This window comes from Amblyomma americanum, chromosome 1 (assembly GCF_052857255.1).
Source record: "Amblyomma americanum isolate KBUSLIRL-KWMA chromosome 1, ASM5285725v1, whole genome shotgun sequence".
Taxonomy (NCBI): domain Eukaryota; kingdom Metazoa; phylum Arthropoda; class Arachnida; order Ixodida; family Ixodidae; genus Amblyomma; species Amblyomma americanum.
In genome coordinates, this window is record NC_135497.1 from 11,494,115 (window position 1) to 11,518,652 (window position 24,538).

At 46.9% G+C, this 24,538-nt stretch overlaps 1 pseudogene; it reads left to right on the top strand.

The window, feature by feature from the left end:
• Positions 1-24,538, top strand: part of LOC144115973 (uncharacterized) — a 62,587-nt pseudogene that overhangs the window by 34,419 nt on the left and 3,630 nt on the right.

Sequence of the window (24,538 nt, forward strand, 5' to 3'; positions counted from 1 at the left end):
ACGCACGCTCTACGGTAGGCAGAAAAACTCCTGACGCTTCAGGCATGTTCTTCAGGAGGCATTGGCCCCACATCCAATCCAATCCAATCCATCATCGTCACGAAGCAGCAATTTGCGTTCTTGTGTTAGGGTTCCTAGAAGTACTTGCTATTTCTACTATTTCTAGGGACCCTACTTGTGTGATCGTTTGCGTCTCTTTTTAACTTCGTGAGAGGATGAAGCGGCGAAAGTGATATCTGGAATGCGGTGGTGATATCGGAGATATTCAGAAGACTACCAACTAACGCATAATGAACTATCGGCCGTGTGAACCTGAAGTGAGAGATTCTCCAAACGCGGACACCACACCACCAGTGGAAGCAAGCGCGTGCGAACCTGAAGTCTCGACAGGTGCACGAAATGCTGAGAGCGGACCACAAGCGGAAGTAAGCGCAGTACACAACCAATATCTAGAGCAGTCAGGCAGCGTCGTGCCGCTGCTTGAGCCCCCCCCCCCCCCCCCGCCCCAGCACAACACTACCCCTTGAGACGCAGCTCCGACGCCCGTCTTCACCCTCCGCAACAGTGCTGAGACTTGGAGCCTGCTCAATCCTGTGACCGCAATTCCGATGCAGCTTCGCCAACCGATGAAGGCAATTCTTGTGCAAACGCGGCCGTTTCGCCTCACGATCTGCAGGCGCTAACGCTCAATTTTGCAATTGAGTTCGGGCTGCCCTGGAAAGGTGTCGAAGCGCTGTAGAAATTAATCGCATATGTCCTTGACCAGCCAGGACCTTCCTAAAACGAAGTTTCTGTTTAAAAAGTACGTCGGTGCTGGAGTCCAGGCCGCACGATTTCATTTTTACTGCGCGGAGTGGATGACGTCATTAGACGAAACGTCGGGAAACTTCGCAGAAAGAAGTAGCGTGCAAGGATGCTGCACAGTGTGCGAGAAAGACTACAGTGGCAGGAAGCTACACCAAGACGGCCATTTCTTCTTAACGCTGCCGTTGGAGTTGCAGCTGATCTCCGTGCTGGCCGATAAAGCATTGTCAGATGCCCCTTTTGGCCGGCTTGAAGGTATTGTAGAAAATAGAGCAGAATCCATGAGTGACCTTAAGATGGCCACTTGTACAAAAAAAAACCGTGCCAATCTTTCAAAATATGACCTCACATTCACTCTCAATGTCGATGGAGCACCGATCTTCAAGTCGTCCAAGTATTCGATCTGGCCGATTCAGGTCACCATCAACGAGCTGCCACCACACTTGTGCTGCAGAAACATATTAATACCAGCTTTGTGGTATGGACAAAGTCATGCCGACATGACTCTGCTTTTGCAGTCATTTGTAGAAGAAATGAATGAACTTGGAGAGAATGGAGTCACTTGGAAAGCTGGGCAGCAAACCATCCACTCAGAGGTAATTAACTATAGATGTCTATAACAACCATTCTGTGGTTTTTGTTCTTTGCCGTCAAAATTTTTTGTATTTTACGAGCAATGTCATTAAGAAAATATAGTATGATGCCGTAATAAGTGTTCTAATCCTAGTCTGCATTTTGTCATTGCAGGTGTATTCCTTGGGCTGCTGTGCAGATTCACCTGCAACGGCACTGTTACAGAACATGGTGCAGTTTAATGGCCATTACGGCTGCGGTTGGTGTCTTCACCCAGGAGAGACCATTGATGGTAGGCAAATGCTGATGCGCCTACATGAATACTTGCTATTTTTCCTTTATGCTACTGTTTGTGTTGCGTAGAAGGCCTCAATTATAGTTTAGACTTGACATGGCATTTTGATGTCCTTAACTTTATTGACCACTTGTAATCCATAGCAGTATAAATAATCAGCATTCTGTATAAAGGCATTGTTTGTTTAGTGTTGCCAGGGACTATTTAATGTCCACCACTTGTAAATGATTGGCATAGTATTATAGACATACACAACTTAAGTCTGCTATGAAGCTGCGCGCACATTGAGGACCGCCGCACAGAATTCTTCTGTGACGAAAATGTAGTCCGTTGCTTGAACCTTTCTTGTTACGTAAACAAGAACCTTATCACAAGAAAAAAATTAAGGCCTAGAGTTTTGATGCTGGCTTGTTTAACATAGTCAAACATTAAAAAGCTGATTTTGTTTACTGTTGTGAATGGCCACTGGACTAATACAGGATGCCGCGGACTGTGGCCCGGTGTTTATAGCTGCCATTTTTTTAAGTACTATCCTACTATAGCATATGTATCATATTGTCCCCTTACACTTGATATTTTTGGCTATGCAGGAACCATAAAGTACCCTGTTGGTGTTGCTGTACAAGAAAGAACCAGCAGTGTGACTAAGCAACAAATGGCTGATGTTGCAGCATCCACAAGAGTTATCGCCGGAGTGAAGGGGCCGTCACCCCTGATGAACCTAAAGCACTTTGATGTAATCTGGCCATTTATGCCAGATGACATGCAACGTGTATTGCTTGGGGTAGCTCGTCAGTTTACTGAGGTCTGGCTGACAGAAGTGCATGAGCTCTATTATATTGGCTCTCCACAAGTGCTAGAGTTGTTAGATAGTCCTTAACTAATGCTGAGGCCACCAATGTGCTTATCCCGAATTCAGCGTTCCCTGCTGGTTAGAAAATTTTGGAAAGCCAAGGAGTGGCAGCTGTGGCTTTTATACTTTGCTTTGCCATGCCTTGAAGGAATACTGCCCCAGTGTACTTGAAGAACTTCACACTTCTTGTAAAAGGCATCTATCTTTTGCTGAAAGATACTGTGACTGCAACAGATGTCACGGAAAGTACTCATTGCCTCGTGGAATTTGTTGTCGACACACAGTATATGTACAGTAAGAGGAAGATGCCATTTAATGTGCATCATATTATGCACTTGCCCAACATTGTAATGCTTCAAGGACCGCTGTGGGCACATTCCTGCTTTACATTTGAGGCAAAGATTGGCTGTTTGAAGAGCTGGTGACATCAGCCAAGGGTGTTCCTCTGCAAATTGTGGAACACTTACTGATGATCAGCAACAGCAAAAGCCTGATGGCGCTGGCCAGTCTAAATTGAGTAGCAAGGATGCAGTGCTGCCACAGGGCAAAGCACGTGAAGTGCATGGGCCATTGCTTGCATTCATCCAACATAATGTCAGCAGCATTATAAATGGACCAGTTGTAGAACATCACCGAGTCATAGTCTGTGGACACATGCTCCATAGTGGGCAGCACTGCAGGCCAAACAAAACAGACTCCACAGCTGCGGTGAGCTCAGCAGGATCATTTGTTAAAATTGAGCATATAGTTGCTTTTAATGACACTCTGGATAAGATGAGGGTTTTTCCTGTTTGTAAAAAGTATTCCACTACACCAGCGCTCTAGACAGCTCACAAGTTTAGAGCACAGTTGGAGCAGCATAAGGTTTTAGTTTAAATAGTTCCAGGAACTGTTCCTTGTGTACTTTTAGATATCGGTAACAAAATCTACTTTGCAAAAGTAGCGCAAAGGGTTTTGTCGGAAACTTATTAGTGGCTTTGTACTGACATATATTGTATATGCATATGCATTGTTAATGTTGTTTGGCTCTTCATAATTATTGTCAGCCTAATGGCACCCATTGCAGGACAGCCCTGTCTTGCTGGCTTTCAGCTGACCCTGTTCTGTGCAAGCCGCAACAAAGTACCATCACAAATTTTCTTTTTTTTTATCCGCTGACCTGACCCTCTGCTGCCCCTGCTATGTTCGCCCTCTCTTGGAATCCACTTTGTTACCCTTTGCGTTACATGTTCTGCCCATGCATATTTTTTCTTCTTGATTTCACTTTATCCTCTTGATTCTTTCAGCTTTTGTTAGTGGGCATGAATGAAAATTGGTTTTTGAAGAAAGGAAATGGTGCGGTAACTGTCTTACATGTCGATGGGCTCCAGAAAGGAATAAAGGAAGGAGTGAAAGAAAGGTCCCATAGTGGAGGGCTCCGGAACAATTTCGACCACCTGGGGATATTTAATGTGCACTGACATCGCTCAACACATGGGCGCCTTTTGCGTTTAGCCTCCACCTAAACGTGGCCTCCGCGGCCGGGTTCAAACCTGGGTACTCCGGCTCAGTAGGCGAGCGCCCTAACGACTGAGCCACCGCGGAGGGCCAGCTTCAGCTTTGGGGGAATGCTTTGTGGGGTCTTAACCATCGTGACGCTAAAGGCATAGCTTGCCAAGTATATGCCAAGTTTGAACGATGGGCCAATGGCCTCTGTCATTTCTAACCACCCGTGTCTTATGTTAAACATGCCCATTCTATCAGTAAAGTTCCAGAGGTTGTTGCTCCATACAACTCCCTATACTGTGCACATTACATTCCCTGCCCAGTTAAATCAATGAGGTTGCTCAAGTCCTCTATTACTTGCTGATCTGTCTCTTGATGTAGCCCACATCATTTTCATTTTTGGAACTTGTACTGCCTCCAGACTAGTTTACAAAACTTTTGCATTTGGCATTTTGCCAACTTTAGCATGTTTTTGTCTCACATATACGAGCCAGTGCTTTTAGGATAAACCAGTGCTGTTTTTCTTCTCTTGCCAGATATATATGGAAAGCACCTGTTTTTTTTTTTAAAGTGCCTGCCAAAGTAGTATACTTGAAGTGTATGACCTGTCCTAGTACGAGCATGCACTCAACAGCAGTGAACTGGATGCTGTCAATAAAAATCAATCTCTCATCCCTAAAACGGCCTTTGTTATATTTTTCACCCATTCATTGATGTCACCATTCGCTATATTAGTAAGGTGCCATTACGATGTGGATAGTTTCTTTGGGCTCCAGCTGGAAATAGCTGCTGCACATTTAGGAATTGTGGTTTTCATTTGACCTCTGAACTGCCTCACAATTTGTTTCCAGCAGGAACAGTTGGCCACACTTTGCCTGCCAATCCGGCCAGTTTATTCTCTTTCAGCAGCCAACTGGAACCAATTGGTCCCCATTTGGGCCCAACTGGGACCATTTGCTTGCTCAATGAGGCCATTGGATTCCCACTAGATACCAGTTGGCTCCCAGTTGGTATCCAACTGGAACCAATTGGTCCCCATTTGGGTCCCAACTGGGACCATTTGCATGCTCCAGTGTTGTAGGCGTTACCGAAAAAAAGTAACTAAATACGTTACTCGTTACGCTAAAAAGAACGCTTTACCGCCCTACGTTACCTATAAAGAAAGGTAACTCGTTACCGTTACCGAAAAAAGCACCGCACGTTACTTTGCCGTTACTTCATCGCTATAAATTTTAATTAGTGCGTCTACGCTGCAAGAACTCAAGATAACAATTTTATAAAGCCCTTATTTCACATAAAACCTCAAGCCCAAACAACCATTTTACGCGATAGTTTGCACAAATGGTCAGGAGCTTATCAATGTTATAGTGGTATAAAGTTGCCTGTAGAGTTACATGTGTTGGGTTCTAACTCTGCGCCACATGGTGAAGCCATCTTCTGAATGTGGCATTAAACACAAAATGGCACTTCATCATCAATTCTAACTTCACAAAGAAAACATCACTGAACTAATTCTGAAAAATGTGATGTTCCAAAATGTTCGGCATGCTTCCACTCTTTAGAGAATTGTGTGTGTGAGTTTTTTGGGAAGGGGAGGTAGGCGAAGGCGAGTGTGTGAATTCGTGTTCGTGCACGTGTTTCGTGCTTGATGGCTATTGTGTCTTTTTTTAGTTGGGTGCGTCGTGAAGGGCGGGTGTTTTCTGGCATGCGTGCGAGCCGCAACAAAGGTCGTCGACAGCACCTGTTTGTTTATTTGCAACATCACTGTAGGTGTTCTGCGCTTCTTTTAGAAAAAGGGAATGGAGTGGGGGACAACTGGAACAAAAAGTAACTAGTAACGTGACACCTCACGTTACCGAAAAATGTTAACGTAAGTACGTTGCCCGTTACAGGTCACAAATGGTAACGAGTACGTTACTACGTTACCGAAAAAAGTACCGCGTTACCAGTAACGCCGTTAGTTGTAACGCGTTACCGCCAACACTGGCTTGCTCAATGGGACCAGTTGATAGAAGCGTTTGCGGGTCGGTAGGCTGGAAACGCTGATTGGTCGGTGGGATGCGTGTCTGCGTGACGTTTTTTTCGCTTCGCCCTCGTTCTCAACCGGATGTGGGGCCGCCGCGCCTCTCTCGGCCTGTCGCTAGAGGGCCTAGGGAATCGCTAGGGCCGGCCGGCCGTCCGCCGCGCGTGCGTGCGTGGTCAGCGGGCATTCTCTTCATGAGGCGGCGCCGCGCACGTTTCGGGAGCTGTCCAGGTATGTTTTTTTTGCGTGGTACGCTCGTCGGCGACAGCCAGCTGAAATATCTGTACAGTTCTTGCTTCCACGACATTGCGATGACCCCCGAAAGGCGCTGACCCGCGAGAAATCGCCAGCGACATAAAGGTACGCATTTTATCTCAAATTTCGCTTCATGAAGTGCTGTACCGCTTACCTACATGCCTTGCGCATTCCAGGACCTAGTTTTGCTGCTGCAGGAGCACGTGGCTAGTGTCGTGCTGGTGTTCAAAGTTTTGCAACGCCATTACGACGACCCACATTAGGTGCGGTTTGAGGACCGCCGGCATCGCCAGCTGAACCGCCGTCTGACAGCCACGATGAAGCGCTTGTCGGGCGTGCACGTTCTCAACCCTAAGGTAAGGGTTCAACAACGTTTTCGCAAGTTTTCTCGTACAGAACTCACCAAATTGCGGCGCTTGTAACGTAACTTTTTTGCAGCATCGTTTCCTGGATGCTTCTGGCAAGCCGATGCTGTCCTTATTTGCCGCGGACCGATACCACGTGGCGAGACGCCGGGGCATCGACCCCAGTGCGCCTTTGTTCCTTTGCAGTGGCAAGTCCAGGGTAAAAGTGGCCACGATAATTCTGCCACTACCATCTGCCTCTTAGGATCGCTATCAGCTGCAACGGTAAGTCCAGAAGTTCCGACTCGCGCATTGTGGAAATCGCGCCTGGCCTAAGTATCCAGCATTTACCCAATGCACTGCAGCTTTGTTTGATTCCTTAGAGACTTCTCGCGCTTTGTCGAAATCGACGGCAGCCGTGAAAATATACATATTAGACCTCGCTACAGCATTATCTCAGCGCAGCGCGCCTTTGTTTCTTTGCGTTGGCAAGCGTTAGAAGCGCGCGCCGTCTCGCGCTTTGTCCAAGTCGGCTCTAAACCTCGCGCTAGGCCTCGTTGCCTGGTTGACAAAGTGCACGGCTTTGTTCCTTTCAATGGCAAGCCTCTGCCACTACAGTCGGCGGCCTTAATTTTTATGATCGCTGTCAGCTTCAACAGCAAGTCCAAAAAAAGTTATGACGATTGCGCGGTCTGGAAATCAGCGGTAGAGACAAAAAACTTGTGCCTGTAGCAACAGACTTACCAAGCTCCAGTGCGCCTTTGTTTATTTCCGTAGCGACTACTCACGCTTTGTAGAAATCGACGCCAGCCGTGAAAATTTACATATTAGACCTCTCTACAGCATTAGCCCAGCGTAGCGCGCCTTCGTTTTTTGCGTTCGAGCTAGTATGCAGCGCACCTTTGTTTGCTCGTTACTTTTGTTCTTTTCAGTTGTTTCCTGAATCCGTCCAAAGAGCCGGGCTAGGTGGGTGATTGTTCGCCGTCAGTGGAACCACATGGCGATCGCACTGCATACAGCACGACTTTGGTCCCTGTGTTTTTTAAATAAAAACATCAGATGTCGAAGGTCATGGTCGTGTCCGAGGATTGCTTCGACACCTGGTGCAAAACCATGGGGACCGCACACGCTGTGTCGTCGCTGCCAAGTGAAGAGGCACAAAACGGCTGTCAACCTTAATAAAGGCCCTTCTCGGGGCCGCCTCAGTGTTTCCTGGCAGATCACACGCTTTCCACCCTGTGCACGTGTTCTCATTTCCAATTAAATAGGTCCTTAAAGCCCTGCAGAAGGCTTGAATTAGGATCTGCAAATATTAAGATGATGTATGGTACTTGAGAAACAATAGCGGCTACAATGAAAAAGATGAAGAAGGGCTGGAGTTACACGCAAATAAAAAAAAAGGTTGGAGGTACCCAAATAACAAGCTGAAATGGTTTTGGACGGGACTCCTAGTAATTAGATATAAAAGACTCAAATAATGCATATTCAGCGTTTATCAAGGTTTTTGTAGGAATATACTCTTAAGTAAACGAATAAGAAAACCATGGATCAGGCCAGAGCTCAAAAAATGATAAGGCGCGAAAACGAGTTGTACCATGCCTTTTTTAAATCATCGCTCTCTAGAATCTCTGATGTTATTTAAACAACAAGAAATAATCTAAATGCTGAGCTTAGGCGCGCTAAGATTGTGGATCATCAAAAACTGTTCTCTGATGTTAGAATGAAAAATTCAGACACTGTGTGGAAAGTTGTAAATAACTTGTTACGTCGCAATACGAAAAATGCGCCAGCTCAACGAATAATCTATAAGGGCTCTGAATTATCCGGCCAGGCTCTTGCTGGCCATTTAAACAGCAATTTTTTAACTACCCATTTACATATGATGCATCTATCTGAAGTTCCTTCATCTTGTTGCCTTTTCGAAAGCCTTTTCCTTGAGCCCACCAATGAGACCGAAGTATGTACAACCTTTATGAATTTGAATGATAAAGTCTTAGATGTTGACAATATTCAGATAAAACCAGTCAAATATGTACTATCTTTTATTGCACCTGTGCTTGCATACATCTTCAATTTGGTAATTGAAACGGGAGTTTACCCGGAAGAAATGAAGAAAGCAAGAGTGACAGTTGTATTTAGGGGGAGGGGGGGATAAAGATGTAGTGTCCAATTACAGACCAATATCTGTGATTCCAGTCTTTTCAAAGGGCTTAGAAAAAGTAATCTTTTCTCGTCTAGTGAACTTTTTTAATGCAAAACAAATCCTGTCTGAGGCTCAATTTGACTTCTGAAGGGGCAAGTCGACGGAAACAGCTTTGTTATCACTTAAGGAATGTACCCTGCAAAACATTGAAGCAGGTATTCTCACTGTCGGAATCTTCATTGATTTTAGTAAGGCTTTCGATTCCCTAAAGCATCAAATTTTAACTCATAAACTTTCTCAAAACGGAGTTCGTGGAACACCTTTAGACCTCATGAAATCATACCTGCAATATCGAAAACAATCTGTCTATATCCACAACCATCAGTGTTCTTTTCCGGCGGTACGAAATGGTGTGCCTCAAGGCAGAATTCTGGGCCCGATGCTTTTTAACATCTATATAAATGACATTGTGCATATTTAAGACAAAGCGAAATTAATTATATACGCCGATGATAGCAGTATACTTATCTCTGATCACGACATGAACAAGTTAATTGAGTGCAACGTAATCCCTACGAAACTATAGAACTGGTCCTCTTCTAATTGCCTCCAAATAAACCCTACAAAGACTAAGGTAATAATTTTCCGTGCAAGGAACAAGCCAGTCGAACTACAACCCGCTCCTAAATACGCAGGTCAAGAAATTCAAATTGTTGACAGCCACAAAATCCTTGAAGTTCCTTTCTCGTCGCATCTCAGCTGGGATCGACATGTGGAAAATATTTGTAAAAAGCTCTATTCAGTAGCAGGTGTTCTGTCACGACGTCTATGGCTCCTTCCCACTCGCGTGAAAATTCAAATTTATCATGTTCTTTTCGGTTCCGTTTTTTAATTATTGTAACTAGGTTTGGGCAACCACCACAAAAACAAATGAGATAAAAATACAGGTTCTGCAGAAGAAAATGATGCGCTAGATTGCAAACCTTCGTTATCTTTCTCCAACGCAAACTCCTTTTAGAAATTATAACATAATTCGTTTTGAACATATGTATATTTCTCGCATTTTGAGGTTCTTTTACCAATCTTCTTCTGCTTGTAGATTTTTCTGAATACGTACTGCACATTTAAGGACCGCTTCTAATCGACTGTACACCCCAAACACCGATCTCTCGTATATTCCATATTTTCGAAACAATTATAAACTACAAACGCTTCAACACAATTTACCGCCCACTCTTAATAAGTACAAAGTTTTGGCTAGTGCTAAACCAAGCGAGTTAAAAATGTAATTTGTTAATATATAGCCAGGTTGCATTTTATGTGTCTCTGTTGTCTGCCAGTGCGATGTATGCTTATTACGTGTTTTTTTCTTTCTATTTTTCTCGGGTCCTCTCTTTGTTTTCATGCGTCGGCAAACTATTGTTAGTTAACATATGTGACGTTCCTTGTGTGTGCTACGAGGGTCCGCGTTCGACGGCGCGGCGTAGACGGAGCCCCCAGTGGCGGCAACAGCACTCAAGGGAAAGCAATTCAGCTGGAAGAGAGGAGATCGGCGACAGCCGGTCTCGTTTTGGAAGCAGCCAGCACACATGTTTCTACTGTATATGGCTGCAATCAACTTGAGTGGGATTGCTTTCGGGCCTGCCGCCATGGACCGCATGGAGAAGACCCAGGTGACCGCTGCGTCCAATTACCGAGCCATACTCGTTGAGAGTGAACGACCAAAACGAAGGGGTTTAAGCACAACCGGACCCCCTTTCCATAGTGTCGGAACGTGTCGAACGCCGCCGCCGCCGCCGCGGGGAGGCGGGCGTTATCTTCCCCAATTGCCGTGACCGTGCCGGGGACAAAGGGCCTCGTTTCGGCGGGCCTGGCCCCGTGATAAGACGGCGGGCATCATCACCAACACTCCCGAGCACATCCTAGGACAAGGGACCACTTTCCCGGCCTTTTAGTGACCTCGCGTTCCGGCCTTGAGTGGCGAGTGTCATTTGATGGAGAACGGAGGTCGGTGACCCGCGGGAACCATCAGCGGGCCAGAGACCGTCACCACCGCCGACGCTACCTCGACGACAACCTTCTTTCCCTCGGACTCAACACGTGACGGGGGCGAGACCAGAAGTGCGGTGGTGTGTTTGTGCGCCCAAGTGAAAGCCCTAGGCCCCTCCCACTCCGGCGTGGGCGTCCGCAACCTAGGGATTGTGGGGAATAAGAAGGATATAAAAATCGACAAGGAGGACGGAAGAAAGAACGCTCAGGACGACATCGTTCGCCAAGGGGGCCTTCAGCGCCGAAGCCCGACGGCGTGCAGCTTCTGCCAGCAACCGTTCGAGCTCAACTCCGGAGCCCCTCCATCGTCCACATGAAGTCGTCGGCACGTAAGCTCGGACACCCCACTTCTGACACCAGTGTGACGACCCCCCATAATGCGCAGGTCCACACGGGACGGAGAGGCAAAGAGACACCGTATGGCTCAGTTTAAACAAACAGATATATTCAATAATTATGCATGATTATGATTATACATCAGAGGCTGGGGTTGCGACCGGACCCTGAGAAAGTAAGGTCCTCGTCTGTTCAGCGCTGCTTTTCTAGAAAACTATGTACCAACACGCCCAACTCGCCGCATTAAACTAAGGTGTGTCTCGGATTTTCCATCCCCGACTAGCGTCCGCCAGGTCCGGCAGTTTCTCGGCCTGATCGGTTACTACCGAAGGCACATAGAGGAGTTCGCCAAGCTCGCTAAGCCGCTCACCGCCTTAACAGCCAAGAATGTCGCCTTTCGCTGGGACGAAAACGCGGAGGATGCTTTTGGGGCCCTGAAAAGGAAGCTAATGAGTGCACCGCTGTTGCGCCACCCGGATTTTAATTTGCCCTTCGTTATGGCCACAGATGCGTCAAAGTTCGCAGTTGATGCCGTGCTATCTCAGGTTATCGAGGGCAAAGAACATCCCGTTGCTTTTGCTAGCCGACAGCTGAGCCCCACAGAGCAAAAGTACGGAGCTACGGAAAGAGAGTGCTTCGCCGTTGTCTGGGCAGTAAAGCACTTCAGATGCTACCTTTACGGCCGCAAATTCAAGCTAGTCACAGACTGGCATCCTCTGAAATGGGTGCTGAGTGTCAGGGACCCTAGCTCGCGACTCGCTAGATGGAATCTGCACCTGCAGGAGTACTGCTTTGAAGTGGAGCACAAGTCAGGAAAGACACATCTGAATGCTGATGCACTCAGCCGCACAGCTGCCGTGGCAGCTATAGATGAGTTTGTCCCCGTAGTCGACCCCGCCGAATTACGCACAGAGCAGTGCAAAGATCCTGACGTGAAGCGAATAATCGAAAGCTTAGAGGGCGCACCGTCTCACCCCGAACAGCTAGTTTATTTCATTGGCAAAGACGGCACCCTGTGTCGGCGCACGAGGCCAACCAGGAAAGGGAGACCAGAGAAAACCGCTTGGGAGAGAGTCGTCATACCTCGGTCGTGGACAGAAAGGGTTGTTTAGAAGAACTTCTTGTTGGGCAAGTTGGTACATTGCTTTTGAAGAAACCATGTTGCGCATAAAAAGACAACCACAGGAAAGGCCAAAGGAACAGAAAGAGCGCAAACTATCAACTGGGTTTATTTGTGCGAAAGTGCCTTATATATGCAAAATCACATCAAAAGAACAAGGAGGTTGAGAGAGGGGGTATATCCAAGCAACTCCTGATCAACAACAGGTGCGCAGAAAATACTTTTCCTTATTGTAAAGTTTGACGGAAGTGTCGCTAATACATTTATCACCTTTATCTTTTATGTGATAGGCCTCCAAAAGCTCACACGCTGTTTTGTTATTACTTTTGCCTAGTATTTTATTCTGCTTAAGCAAAGGCTCGCATCCACTGCAATCAAAGCAATGAGCATGCAAGTTAGCTCCTTCCTTATTCCGAATGGATCGGGCATGTTCCCCTGCGCGTTCATTCACGCAACGGCCTGTTTGGCCTACGTAGGCACTTCCACACTTGAGTGGGATTTCATACACCACACCAGTGGCACATTTAACGAACGTCTCAGCATGTTTGATGCCGCATCCACTGCCTCTAGTTCCTTGGGTGCCGGTTCTCGGGCACAAGGCTGCGAGTTTCCGTGGGGCAGAAAAAACGACAGAGACGCCATGCCGTGCCTGGAATCTGCCATCACCAAGTCATGCCCGCATGCAATGCATATTAGTTTCAATAATCAAATTGAAAGGTTGCTTTCAGCCGGCTTCCCCTGCGATGTCATATCAGCCGTGGCCGAGAATCTTCTTAGGAAGATAAAAAGAAGAAATCGAGGTAGTGTGGATGAGCCGCCGCCAAAAAAGAAGATCGTGGTGATGCCATACATACACAAAGTGGCGCACAATGTAAAAAAGTGACCAAGAGGCATGGCGTCTCTGTCGTTTTTTCTGCCCCACGGAAACTCGCAGCCTTGTGCCCGAGAACCGGCACCCAAGGAACTAGAGGCAGTGGATGCGGCATCAAACATGCTGAGACGTTCGTTAAATGTGCCACTGGTGTGGTGTATGAAATCCCACTCAAGTGTGGAAGTGCCTACGTAGGCCAAACAGGCCGTTGCGTGAATGAACGCGCAGGGGAACATGCCCGATCCATTCGGAATAAGGAAGGAGCTAACTTGCATGCTCATTGCTTTGATTGCAGTGGATTCGAGCCTTTGCTTAAGCAGATTAAAATACTAGGCAAAAGTAATAACAAACCAGCGCGTGAGCTTTTGGAGGCCTATCGCATAAAAGATAAAGGTGATAAATGTATTAGCGACACTTCCGTCAAACTTTACAATAAGGAAAAGTATTTTCTGCGCACCTGTTGTTGATCAGGAGTTGCTTGGATATACCCCCTCTCTCAACCTCCTTGTTCTTTTGATGTGATTTTGCATATATAAGGCACTTTCGCACAAATAAACCCAGTTGATAGTTTGCGCTCTTTCTGTTCCTTTGGCCTTTCCTGTGGTTGTCTTTTTATGCGCAACATGGTTTCTTCAAAAACAGAAAGGGTTCTTCGCGCGTTTCACGATGCGCCATGCGCCGGTCATTTTGGCGTAGCGAAGACACGCAGGCGTGTGGAGCGTTTGTACTTTTGGAGTGGCATGCGACAGGATGTTAGAGACTACTGTGCGAAGTGTCATTCCTGTCTCGAAAGAAAAACACCCAAGGGACGAAGACCAGCTCCAATTCAGCCGTTCCCTGAGGTTTCGGCTCCCTTCGAGCGGACAGGTATGGACCTAATTGGCCCATTGCCCACGACCACTTCCGGAAACAGGTACATTTTAGTATTTGTCGATCACCTTTCAAAATACGCGGAAGCGGTAGCCCTCCCAGATCAGAAGGCAGACACGGTTGCAATAGCATTTGTCGAACAGATCGTGCTCCGACATGGACTCCCGAAGCAACTCTTGACAGATCGGGGAACGAACTTCGTGTCGCAGGTAATGAGGAGAGTTTGCGAGCTGCTTAAGATCGCTAAGAAGCAGACAACACCGTACCATCCGGCTTGCAACGGCGCGGTGGATCGACTGAACCAAACCGTGGCCGGGTTCCTGTCGCATTTTGTTTCGCGCGACCAGCGGGACTGGGACTTGTGGCTCCCGTATGCAATGTTTGCCTACAATTCCGCAGCACACGAGAGCACGGGCGAATCGCCATTCTTTCTTCTCTACGGCCGAGACCCGGACCAGCCTAGTGAAGTGCCAGAGGGCCCCCGCCGTGTCCCATACGCTTCACTGGACGACTATAACGTTGAGCTAGAATCGCGCTTGCAAGTGGCGAGGGACATCGCAAAGGAGGCCTTAAAGAAAGCGGCGAAGCGCAGGAAGGAGGTGCACGATCGCAGTGCTAGAGACGCGCCATTTGATGTGGGGGACAGCGTGTACATTGAAAACTGCCAAAGGCAGATTGGGCTAGCTCGTAAGTTCCAGACGTAGTGGAGAGGACCGTGCGAGGTTGTCGAGAAGCTTTCTCCGGTAAACTTCAGAGTCCGAGACGTGAACCGGCGCTTGATAAGGATACACGCAAATCGCCTCAAGTCGGCACCGGTTCAGTATTCACGAAATGAGGAAAGGGAAAGCGCGGATTTTGATGGGGACAGAAGTGAAGCGGAGCGCGCAGATAGTTCGCAAGAAACGCCCTCTCCTGCATTTGTTCGGCAGGCGCCAGAGGTGACGGCCGGAATGCCACCGGATTTACTTCATGCATTGCTAGAAGAAGAAGAAGCGCGCGAGGTTGCCGCGCAGATAACGCCAGAAGAGGCTCCTGCCACGAGCCCCCAGTGGCGGCAAAAGCACTCAAGGGAAAGCAATTCAGCTGGAAGAGAGGAGATCGGCGACAGCCGGTCTCGTTTTGGAAGCAGCCAGCACACATGTTTCTACTGTATATGGCTGCAAGCAACTTGAGTGGGATTGCTTTTGGGCCTGCCGCCATGGACCGCACAGAGAAGACCCAGGTGACAGCTGCGTCCAATTACCGAGCCATACTCGTTGAGAGTGAACGACCAAAACGAAGGGACAATACCAGTTGTTGGGCGAGTTGGTGCTGACGATGATCCATAACAGCGCGACAGACAGGACAAGAAAGAGGAGACACAACACACAGCATAACAGCGCGGGACAAGGAAGAGGAGACACAACACACAGCGCTGTGTGTTGTGTCTCCTCTTCCTTGTCCCGTCTGTCGCGCTGTTATGGATCATCGTCAAAACGAAGGGGTTTAAGCACAACCGGACCCCCTTTCCATAGAGTCGGCACGTGTCGAACGCCGCCGCCGCCGCCGCGGGGAGACGGGCGTTATCTTCCCCAATTGCCGTGACCGTGCCGGGGACAAAGGGCCTCGTTTCGGCGGGCCTGGCCCCGTGACAAGACGGCGGGCATCATCACCAACACTCCCGAGCACATCCTAGGACAAGGGACCACTTTCCCGGCCTTTTAGACCTCGCGTTCCGGCCTTGAGTGGCGAGTGTCATTTGATTGAGAACGGAGGTCGGTGACCCGCGGGAACCGTCAGCGGGCCAGAGACCGTCTACCACAGCCGACGCTACCTCGACGACAACCTTCTTTCCCTCGGACTCAACACGTGACGGGGGCGAGACCATACGTGCGGTGGTGTGTTTGTGCGCCCAAGTGAAAGCCCTAGGCCCCTCCCACTCCGGCGTGGGCGTCCTCAACCTAGGGAATGTGGGGAATAAGAAGGATATAAAAATCGACAAGGAGGACGGAAGAAAGAACGCTCAGGACGACATCGTTCGCCAAGGGGGCCTTCAGCGCCGAAGCCCGACGGCGTGCAGCTTCTGCCAGCAACCGTTCGAGCTCAACTCCGGAGCCCCTCCATCGTCCCCATGAAGTCGTCGGCACGTAAGCTCGGACACCCCAGCCTCTGATGTATAATCATAATCATGTATAATTATTGAATATATCTGTTTGTTTAAACTGAGCCATACGGTGTCTCTTTGCCTCTCCATCCCGTGTGGACCTGCGCATTATGGGGGGTCGTCACACATACATCCTCATTGTTTTCATTGCATTGAATCTATATGTCACTTGCTTCGTTGTTTTTTGTGTTTAATACATATATATATATATATATATATATATATATATATATATATATATATATATATATATATATATATATACATTTTTTTCTTGCTTGAAGTGCGTTTGTCGTGTACTGCCATTTCAGAGGTGCTTGGGCCCAGTCAAGCTGCTTTTTAGCAGCTGTTAGTCCTTGCATCTCTCTAGGATGTAACTTGTATTCTGTAAAAATAAAGTGAAATGAAATGAAATGAAATTGCATTTGGAAGAGAAAGACAAGGTTTCATTTGGCAGTGTAAGCTTAGGTCTCTAAAATGAAAAGAGAACGTTGCCTCGCACCACTTGGGCTTGTCGTTTGACCCCTCGTTGACCCCACCGAAAAAAGGACGTCTCTAGGAAACTGCGGAATCTTTTCCCCGCTTCAGGAGGAGAGGAGGAGGGGAGGTGGGGGTTGATGGCCTCCCCTTTGTCGGGTTCGCCGTGAGACGCGACGCGCGATGGACAAGACAAGACGACGAAAGGAAGCGGGCAAAGCTGCATTTCCGAAATTAAACGTGACTTACAGGTGCCTATAGCTGTGTTTGGATTCCAGGGAAGTAGCAGCCGACCTCCAAATCCTCCTCGCCCATTCCCGCGGGGCTCCGCGTGTCATGTCACCATATGCGGTGAAAAGAGCAGTGTGCAGAGTTTAAATGAAACAAGCATGAAGCTATAGAATGAAGCCAATTACAGACAGGCAGAGGAATTTCAAGAGCATGTAGTGTGATGCTAGTCATCTCAGACAAAACTAATGCAGTCAACTATTATTTCGTATCTTTTTTTGACCCAACAAATATGAAATGTCTGAAGATGAATCTGTACCATACACATCGGTGCCTCAGTTGCGATGCCTGAAAAAAGTTGTACCAACATGTAAATGCCCATGTCGTGAAAATTAAGGAAAATAAAAACTTTTTTTTGTTGGCTCACACACCTGCTACAAACATATTTATACGTAGCGATTTAAATGACTCTGTAGGAAGCTTTTGGGTAAAAAGTACAGTATGGCAAAAAGGAGTCTTTAGGAAATGCACTGTGTAGAAATAGCTGTACCAATTCCATGTCATCGTTCGATAAATGTAACAAATACCGTGCAAAGAAGCTTGCTGCATAGTATAGTTGCAAGTTACTGGTTGCAGACCGCTCTGCAGTCACTGGACTGTGATTGTGTATGAACTGCATGACAGTGCGTGGATTGCAGGACAGTTAACAAAGAGATGCTTGTTCATATCGTTTACCACACTTATACGCATCATCAATGAAACAGGATGCTATGTGTAACTTTTTGACATGTTCCTTTTTGGCAACCTCTAAAAATGTTTCCGCATAAATGAGCTGGCTTGTTTTGCAGCAATATAACCTCGGGACTGCTGTAACTTGACACATTTTCAAATTGTGTGAAAATCATTGCATGTGAGGGGTCACAACCATAACCTGTTTCTTGAAGGTCCCATTGCTTTGCTGGCAATGCTTTGACAGACATGACCAGCTTTCCGCATTCATGTGCACAGGGTATGCCCATTACGTGCATGCATTTCTACCTATTAATGGCTCACAATGCAAACAGACAAAAAAAACACAGAGCACAAGTACAGATAGTGTTTATAGTCCACACTCTTCACCTCAGTAAATATGGCACATACCCACGCGGGGGGATTGGCCAAGGTACAGTGGAGATTGCCAATGAAGTATTTCCACGGGGGAAAAAAGACGTGAGGAGGCAGCTAGAAGACTGAATCAAGATAAAAATAGGAAAATTCAATTAAATTTAAGAAATATGAATTACCAGGAATATAATCAAGCATTTTGGACATGAGACAGAATTTTGTATACAGCTAACAAGGTAACCGATCAGTTGTACTTATGTAATCATGAAGGTAGCCACAAACACTGCTCAACGGGAATTCCTTGGCGCTCGCACCGAACAGAGAAGAACTGGAAGAGACAGAGGGAGTCCTAACCTCGAAAGAGGGACCTCCAAATACTGCTTTCTCTGAACTGCGAACCGCCGGCAAGAGAGGAGAAAATGATCTAATGTTTCAACTTGCACACATGAGACACAAAGCTTTGTCGCAGCGAACCCGCATTTGCGTAAGTACAAATTTAAGTGAAGGATTCTGCATCGCAGAAGTGTCGTGGACACTTCACAACGGCTTGATTTACACCACCGGAAATTCCATCGGTACTTTAAGTGGTGAAAATCCACGGTAATGAGCCACGGATCCCTCAAGCTGGCTGAAATATTTTGGAAAAGATGGAAACGTGAAGTTTCCAACAGAATGAGGTGAGGGGACGGGATAGATTACAGGAGCGCTGAGAGCTCACCTTGCCAATAAATCAGCCACCTCGTTCAAATAGACACCCGAATGCCTGCAGGTACCCGGACAAAGCGGATCTCACGGAATGTGCACGGAACAAAAAACCTAAGTGAACGAGTCAAGAAAGATTTTTCCGAATTTTGGAGAGAGACAATAACTGAAAGGCAGTCTTCAAGAATAAGAACCCGTGCTACATGCCTGGGAAGTTTCAGAAAAGCCAAACCAATAGCCAAAAACTCTACGAAGAATATAGGAGTATTACCAGGGATACTAACGGAACGGAATAGCTCCAAGCCAGATCTTGCGAATATATCCCAATCGCCGCCTTCTCACAGCTGCCGGAGGCATCAGTGGAGAGAACAGTATGATGAGGAAAATTCTGTAGGTGTTCAGAAAGGAGACCGTTTAGAATATTTGCGGGCATATGTTTCACATGGGACGGGTAAATATGGTCGTAATAGAAGACGGTGTCAGCCTGCGTATCAGCAACTCGTGGCAAGGAGATCAGAGCAACCTGCAGCGAAGCTTGCCTGAACCTAACTTGCGGAAGCTGATAGTTGTTGTTGTTGTTAGCCTATCAAAAGGTGGCACATACCCACACAGGGGGATCGGCCAAGAATCGGGTGACTGTTCACCTGAACGCAGTTAATAAAAAGGAAATGCACGTGGTTGCGCATCGTGGCCAGTGCCTCCCATGCCTACTGTCTTTTTCTTCCATGAATCATGACAACATTCCGGCTCAACCCTTTCTCCATGCTTACACAGACATTTCTCACAATTAGCCTGAAAGCCTGTCGTAGTATGGAATGAGTTTAGGGAAAATTACCTTTTTAGTCGTTTTATCAGCACAGCTTACAAGTATGTGAAAGGTACTTTGGCTGTGAGTGATTTGCCCTTTCTCTCTCATAGTGTTTTTGCGAACTTTAGTGGTGAAATATATATTAACTTCTTCATTACACATTGTACCATCATTGTCGCAATAACGAAAATTGGGCACATAGTAAAGATCTGCAAGCATTGAAGATTTGTCTTTAAACTCTTGCATCATTATGGATGGAATCAATACAAAGTAGAAGAAAAAGTATAGTGCAGCACATATATGATTGAAAGTGAAAGACGAGTGTTGTTTATATTGTTAGCTTATCAAAAGATGGCACATACCCACACTGGGCGATCGGCCAAGAATCCGGTGGCTATTCATCTGTACTCAATTAATAAAAAAGAAAACCACGGGGGAACGCAGCACTGTTGGATGCGCTAAATTTCAGGAACAAACCGTGCAACAAGTAACAAAAATATTCCTAAATCAGATTTTACATTGCATAATGAACCATGACTGTACCAAAGCAATGAGACATAAGTGAAACATTTTATTCCTTTCGTGACCGAAATGAGTTATGAGGTTTGTTGAACAATTAAAAAAGTTATTTTTGATATCAGCCAGCATGGGTCATTTCAAGTTATAGTTCAAGATTATAATCACATCTGATATAGATGACACGCATGCTATGAAAGCAAAATAATATTTTTCCTTTTTTATGAGAAATGCACAGGCAGTTTCAAGGCTTGCTTCACAATTTAATTTCTGACGTATACACAAAGGCATGCATATAAATTATTCGTGCGTTACACCAGAACCAACACTACTTAAGTTGGTAAATCATGTTCATTACCTGGGTGTCATTAATAGCAAACATATACTAATGCTGCTAATCTTATAGAAGAACAAACAGCGGTTTTATGAAGACGTTAAGTAATACGTGATACCGTTGTGTCCATCAGGTAATGAACTGTGCGGCCGTTTCAGTTTCTCTTCTTATTTTCAGTTTCGGTTCTCTTTCAGTTTCGCTTCTTCATAGTTTCAGTTTCAGTCACATGCATGTTGCTTGACACCACGTATACGTGGCGCAAGAAAAGTAGAGGGGAGGGGGTCGCCTGAAACGTGGCGTCAGCATGACATCGCTCGCTCCGGTGTGTCGTTCGATCTTGCATCTACAATACAACAACATGCCGACGAGGTAAACCTTTACTATGAGTTTCACGGGATCTTACGCCCCATCGTACATTCCTGGAAACCCCGGGCCAGCCCCCAATACCATGGAACCAGTGGAAGGCACTGTCTTCTACCTATTTAGAGGCGTCTGGCGCTTGAGTTTGCTGCATCCCGGCGCAAAGCATTGCTTCTGCATTCGCGCGGCGTCGAAGGTCACCGTCGTTCCGGAACGGCTCCCCGCCACGAACGCAATTTTTAAACGAAGGAGACCTCAATTAAGTGAAGTTACGAAAGGCGAAGATGCGTCGAGGGCGCCTCCGCCCCGCCTTCCGTCGCGGAGACAAAAAGAGGGCTCCTTCCTAGAAACTGAGCGAGAGAGGAGAGTAACAGAAAGAAAATGGGGAACGCAGGCGCGAAATCGCCCGAGTGTGCGTTATTGCAATGGGTTACTGCCCTATATGGAGCATCACGCTCTATTATCTGCAAAGCAAGAAAAAAAGAAATAAAGAAAAATAAAATATATAAAGATATAAAAAGTTGAGGGGGGAATAGGCAACATGCTTTGCTGTCACAACTGTTTTCTCTGGTCATGAGCAAGAAAGAATGGCAGGGGAGGAGAAGGGCGGCATGTGGAAGCAAACATGCAAATTGGCATGACCTCAGGCGATGCAGTCGGGGTGCTGTGAATTTGAGTAGGGCTAGGACTCTGACTTCTGAAGTACCAGGGTTCTCATTTACACGGCCTGCACAGTATTAAACTTATATATAAAGCATGATTCTCGTTGCTCACGCTCACGGGTATTTTGGAAGCCGCTCTGTAGCAGCGTAACTTTTAGTTTGTGAAACTCGTGTCCTTCCTGGGAAAGGTTTTTCGACAGGGGGAGGAGAGAAAGAGATCTTGTGTGCGCGCGGTGGTTGTTGAATCTAATTCGGAAGGAATTCTCGGTTTGACCAATGTATTGCATCTGACAATCGCGACACTCGAGCATGCATACTACGTTACTACTGTCACAGTTCAAGTTTTCACGGATGGAGTGTTTGAAGTTATAGAGTGTGTGTTTGAGCTAGTGTTGTCCGCATGTGCTGGCAAACTTGACAGCGATTCTTCCTGCAAGGTAGGCAAACCACAGGCTTTTACTTATTGACAGTAGAGTGAACTACATAATTCTGCATGTTTTTGGGTAGTCTGTAGGTAACCTGTAGAACTGTTGGAAAAATTTTTGACCGTCGATCGTTTTGTTCGATTATGTTGAAATGTTTTTTTAGAGTTTTCTTGAAATTAAAAAGGTTGTTTGCGAAGGTTAAGACGAGATTAGAGCGGCGTTCATTTGCGGTTGCTGATTGGGATCCCCAAACATTTCGTTACGATCTTTTGCTTCCGCTTTCCTAATGGCATCATCAATAATAGAAGCCGGATAGCATTGGTCCCTCAGAACCTCCCGCATACGGCTAGAATGTTCTTCGAAGTCTTCTGGTCGTGAGCAGGTCCGTTTGAATCTGATGACTTGGGAATATGGAATTGAAGTTTTGCAGTGGCGTGGGTTGCAGCTCTTGTAATGGAGGTACTGTTGCCTCTCCGTGGGCTTTCTATAGACACTGGTGATTAAGGTACCCTTCTGCATTCGAATTGAGACGTCCAAAAAATTAATTTGACTGGTGGAGTAAGTGTGTGTGAAACAGAGGTTTGGATATATGTTGTTAAATGCTGAAATAAACTGGATGAGTTGGTCCTCGGTTTTCGTCCATACCATGAATATGTTGTCTAGGAAGCGTTTGTAAAAAGCCGGTTTTGTTGGGTATGAGCGGATAAACTCCGATTCAATGCTATGCATATATATGTTGGCATAGTTTGGCGCCATTTTCGTTCCCATAGCGGTACCACTCGTTTGTAGGTAAAAGGAGTTCTTGAATTAAAAAAAAGTGGAGCTTGAGGACCAGATCAGTAAGTGCAGCGATGGTACTTTGGCTAGGAGCATCAGCGTTTTTGTGTTTTGCATAGGATGCGATCAGAGCTCGGATGCCATCATCATGCGGTATGTTGGTGTACAGAGACACTACATCAAGGGTAACTATATATATATATATATATATATGTGTGTGTGTGTGTGTGTGTGTGTGTGTGTGTGTGTGTGTGTGTGTGTGTGTGTGTGTGTGTGTGTGTGTGTGTGTGTGTGTGTGTGTGTGTGTGTGTGTGTGTGTGTGTGTGTGTGTGTGTGTGTGTGTGTGTGTGTGTGTGTGTGTGTGTGTGTGTGTGTGTGTGTGTGTGTGTGTGTGTGTGTGTGTAATGTTGGGAGACGCTTCATTTAGACATTTATTTTGAGTCGACGTTTCGGACAGAGCCTGTCCTTTCTCAAGATTGAAGTCACAGCGATCTTCCTCCCGTTCTTGAGGAGTTGTAATTGGCACACATGTCCGCCACATGAAAAGAGCAACAAGCAGTCGGGTGCTGGAAAGAAGATGGGCAAAAAAGAAAATTACTAGAAAAGGAAGAAAAAGTAATAAATAGAAAAAGAAAAACGCGCTGTCACACCCTGTCCGCCGAGAAGCCACTGGGAGCGGGCAAAAAAAAATGAGAAAGAAGAAAAGGAAAACGAGGAGCGAGAGGGGAGAAAGGCGCCCCTCAAGGCATAGCGGCGGCGAGTACAGAAACAGACGGTGGTGGATTCCCGGAGATGCATGTTCTCGCGTGCAGGACACTTCCCTGGAGCCTCTTCGGCAGGAATAGTCAATGCGGAATCAGCGGCGCAGTTAGCTTAACTAGACACACGTACACTGTGCATGCAAACACAAACACACAAAACAAAAATAAAAAAGGCGACAAAACATCCGAGTTCGGGAAAGTGTCGGGGGGGGGGGGGCGTGAATGGTGGCAGCATTTAGGCAAGGGTTCTTCTCGGCAAAGTGGTCGAACTGGGTGGGGTGGAGGTAAAGATGCGCTTTTTTATCCCGCGTACGCTGTAAAAAACGTGGAGAATTCCGAGAAAAATCTAGGTAAAATGTCTGTTCAGTTCAGTTCAGTTCAGAAAAACTTTATTTCCCGCAGATGGTGGTCTCCCTACCCCCTCTCAGGCTCCGCCGAAGCCTAAGCCCGATCAGGAGGAGAGGCCGTCGGCTGAGGACGGTGTAGCTGATGCCTCACGGCCTCAGCCGCAATGTCTGTCCCCAACCGGACATGACGTTATTAAAAGTCACGTGACCATGACGTTACAAGCGTGACGTCACTTTTTTTACCAATCAGAGTTTCCAGCCTACCGACCCGCAAACGCTTGTCCTGTTGATACCAGCTGCATACCTGCCAAGTCTCCCGATTCAGTCGGGAGACTCCCGATTTTTCACTGCACCTTGTACGATCACTAGCCTAAATCTCCTGAAAAGTCGCCTCAGCCCGCGCGGAAATCATTTTTGCAAAAAATATCGGCGCAAAATCTGCAGCTGCGTCGTAGCCACCATCAGAGTCAACGGCAGCAGCAACGCCATCAGTATCATTGGCTAGCAGCGAGCTATAGTGAACTAGAATATATAATATAGTGGCGCGACCGGAAGGGAGCGCCTGGCTTTCCGGCGTCCCCTTACGCTCTGGAAAGCCGCTAGAGGTGCTGCTGCTCTCTTTCATACTGCGGCGCGGACGGCGGGGCCTCGTGGGGCACGGATAGACTTTCGTCAGGTTGCCTCTCCGACGTTTGGCAAAACTGTTGTGAGTGTTTGTGCATCCGTTTGCTTTGTGTTTCATGCGAAGGGACTTCTCGTGTCGACCGTGTGCCTTGTGTATGTGCGCTTTCACCGCGTGCAGCCCACGGTGTGGCGAAGAGGCGGACAGATTCCCACTGCTTCGCTCCGGGCTGCCGCACGGGTTACCCAAGT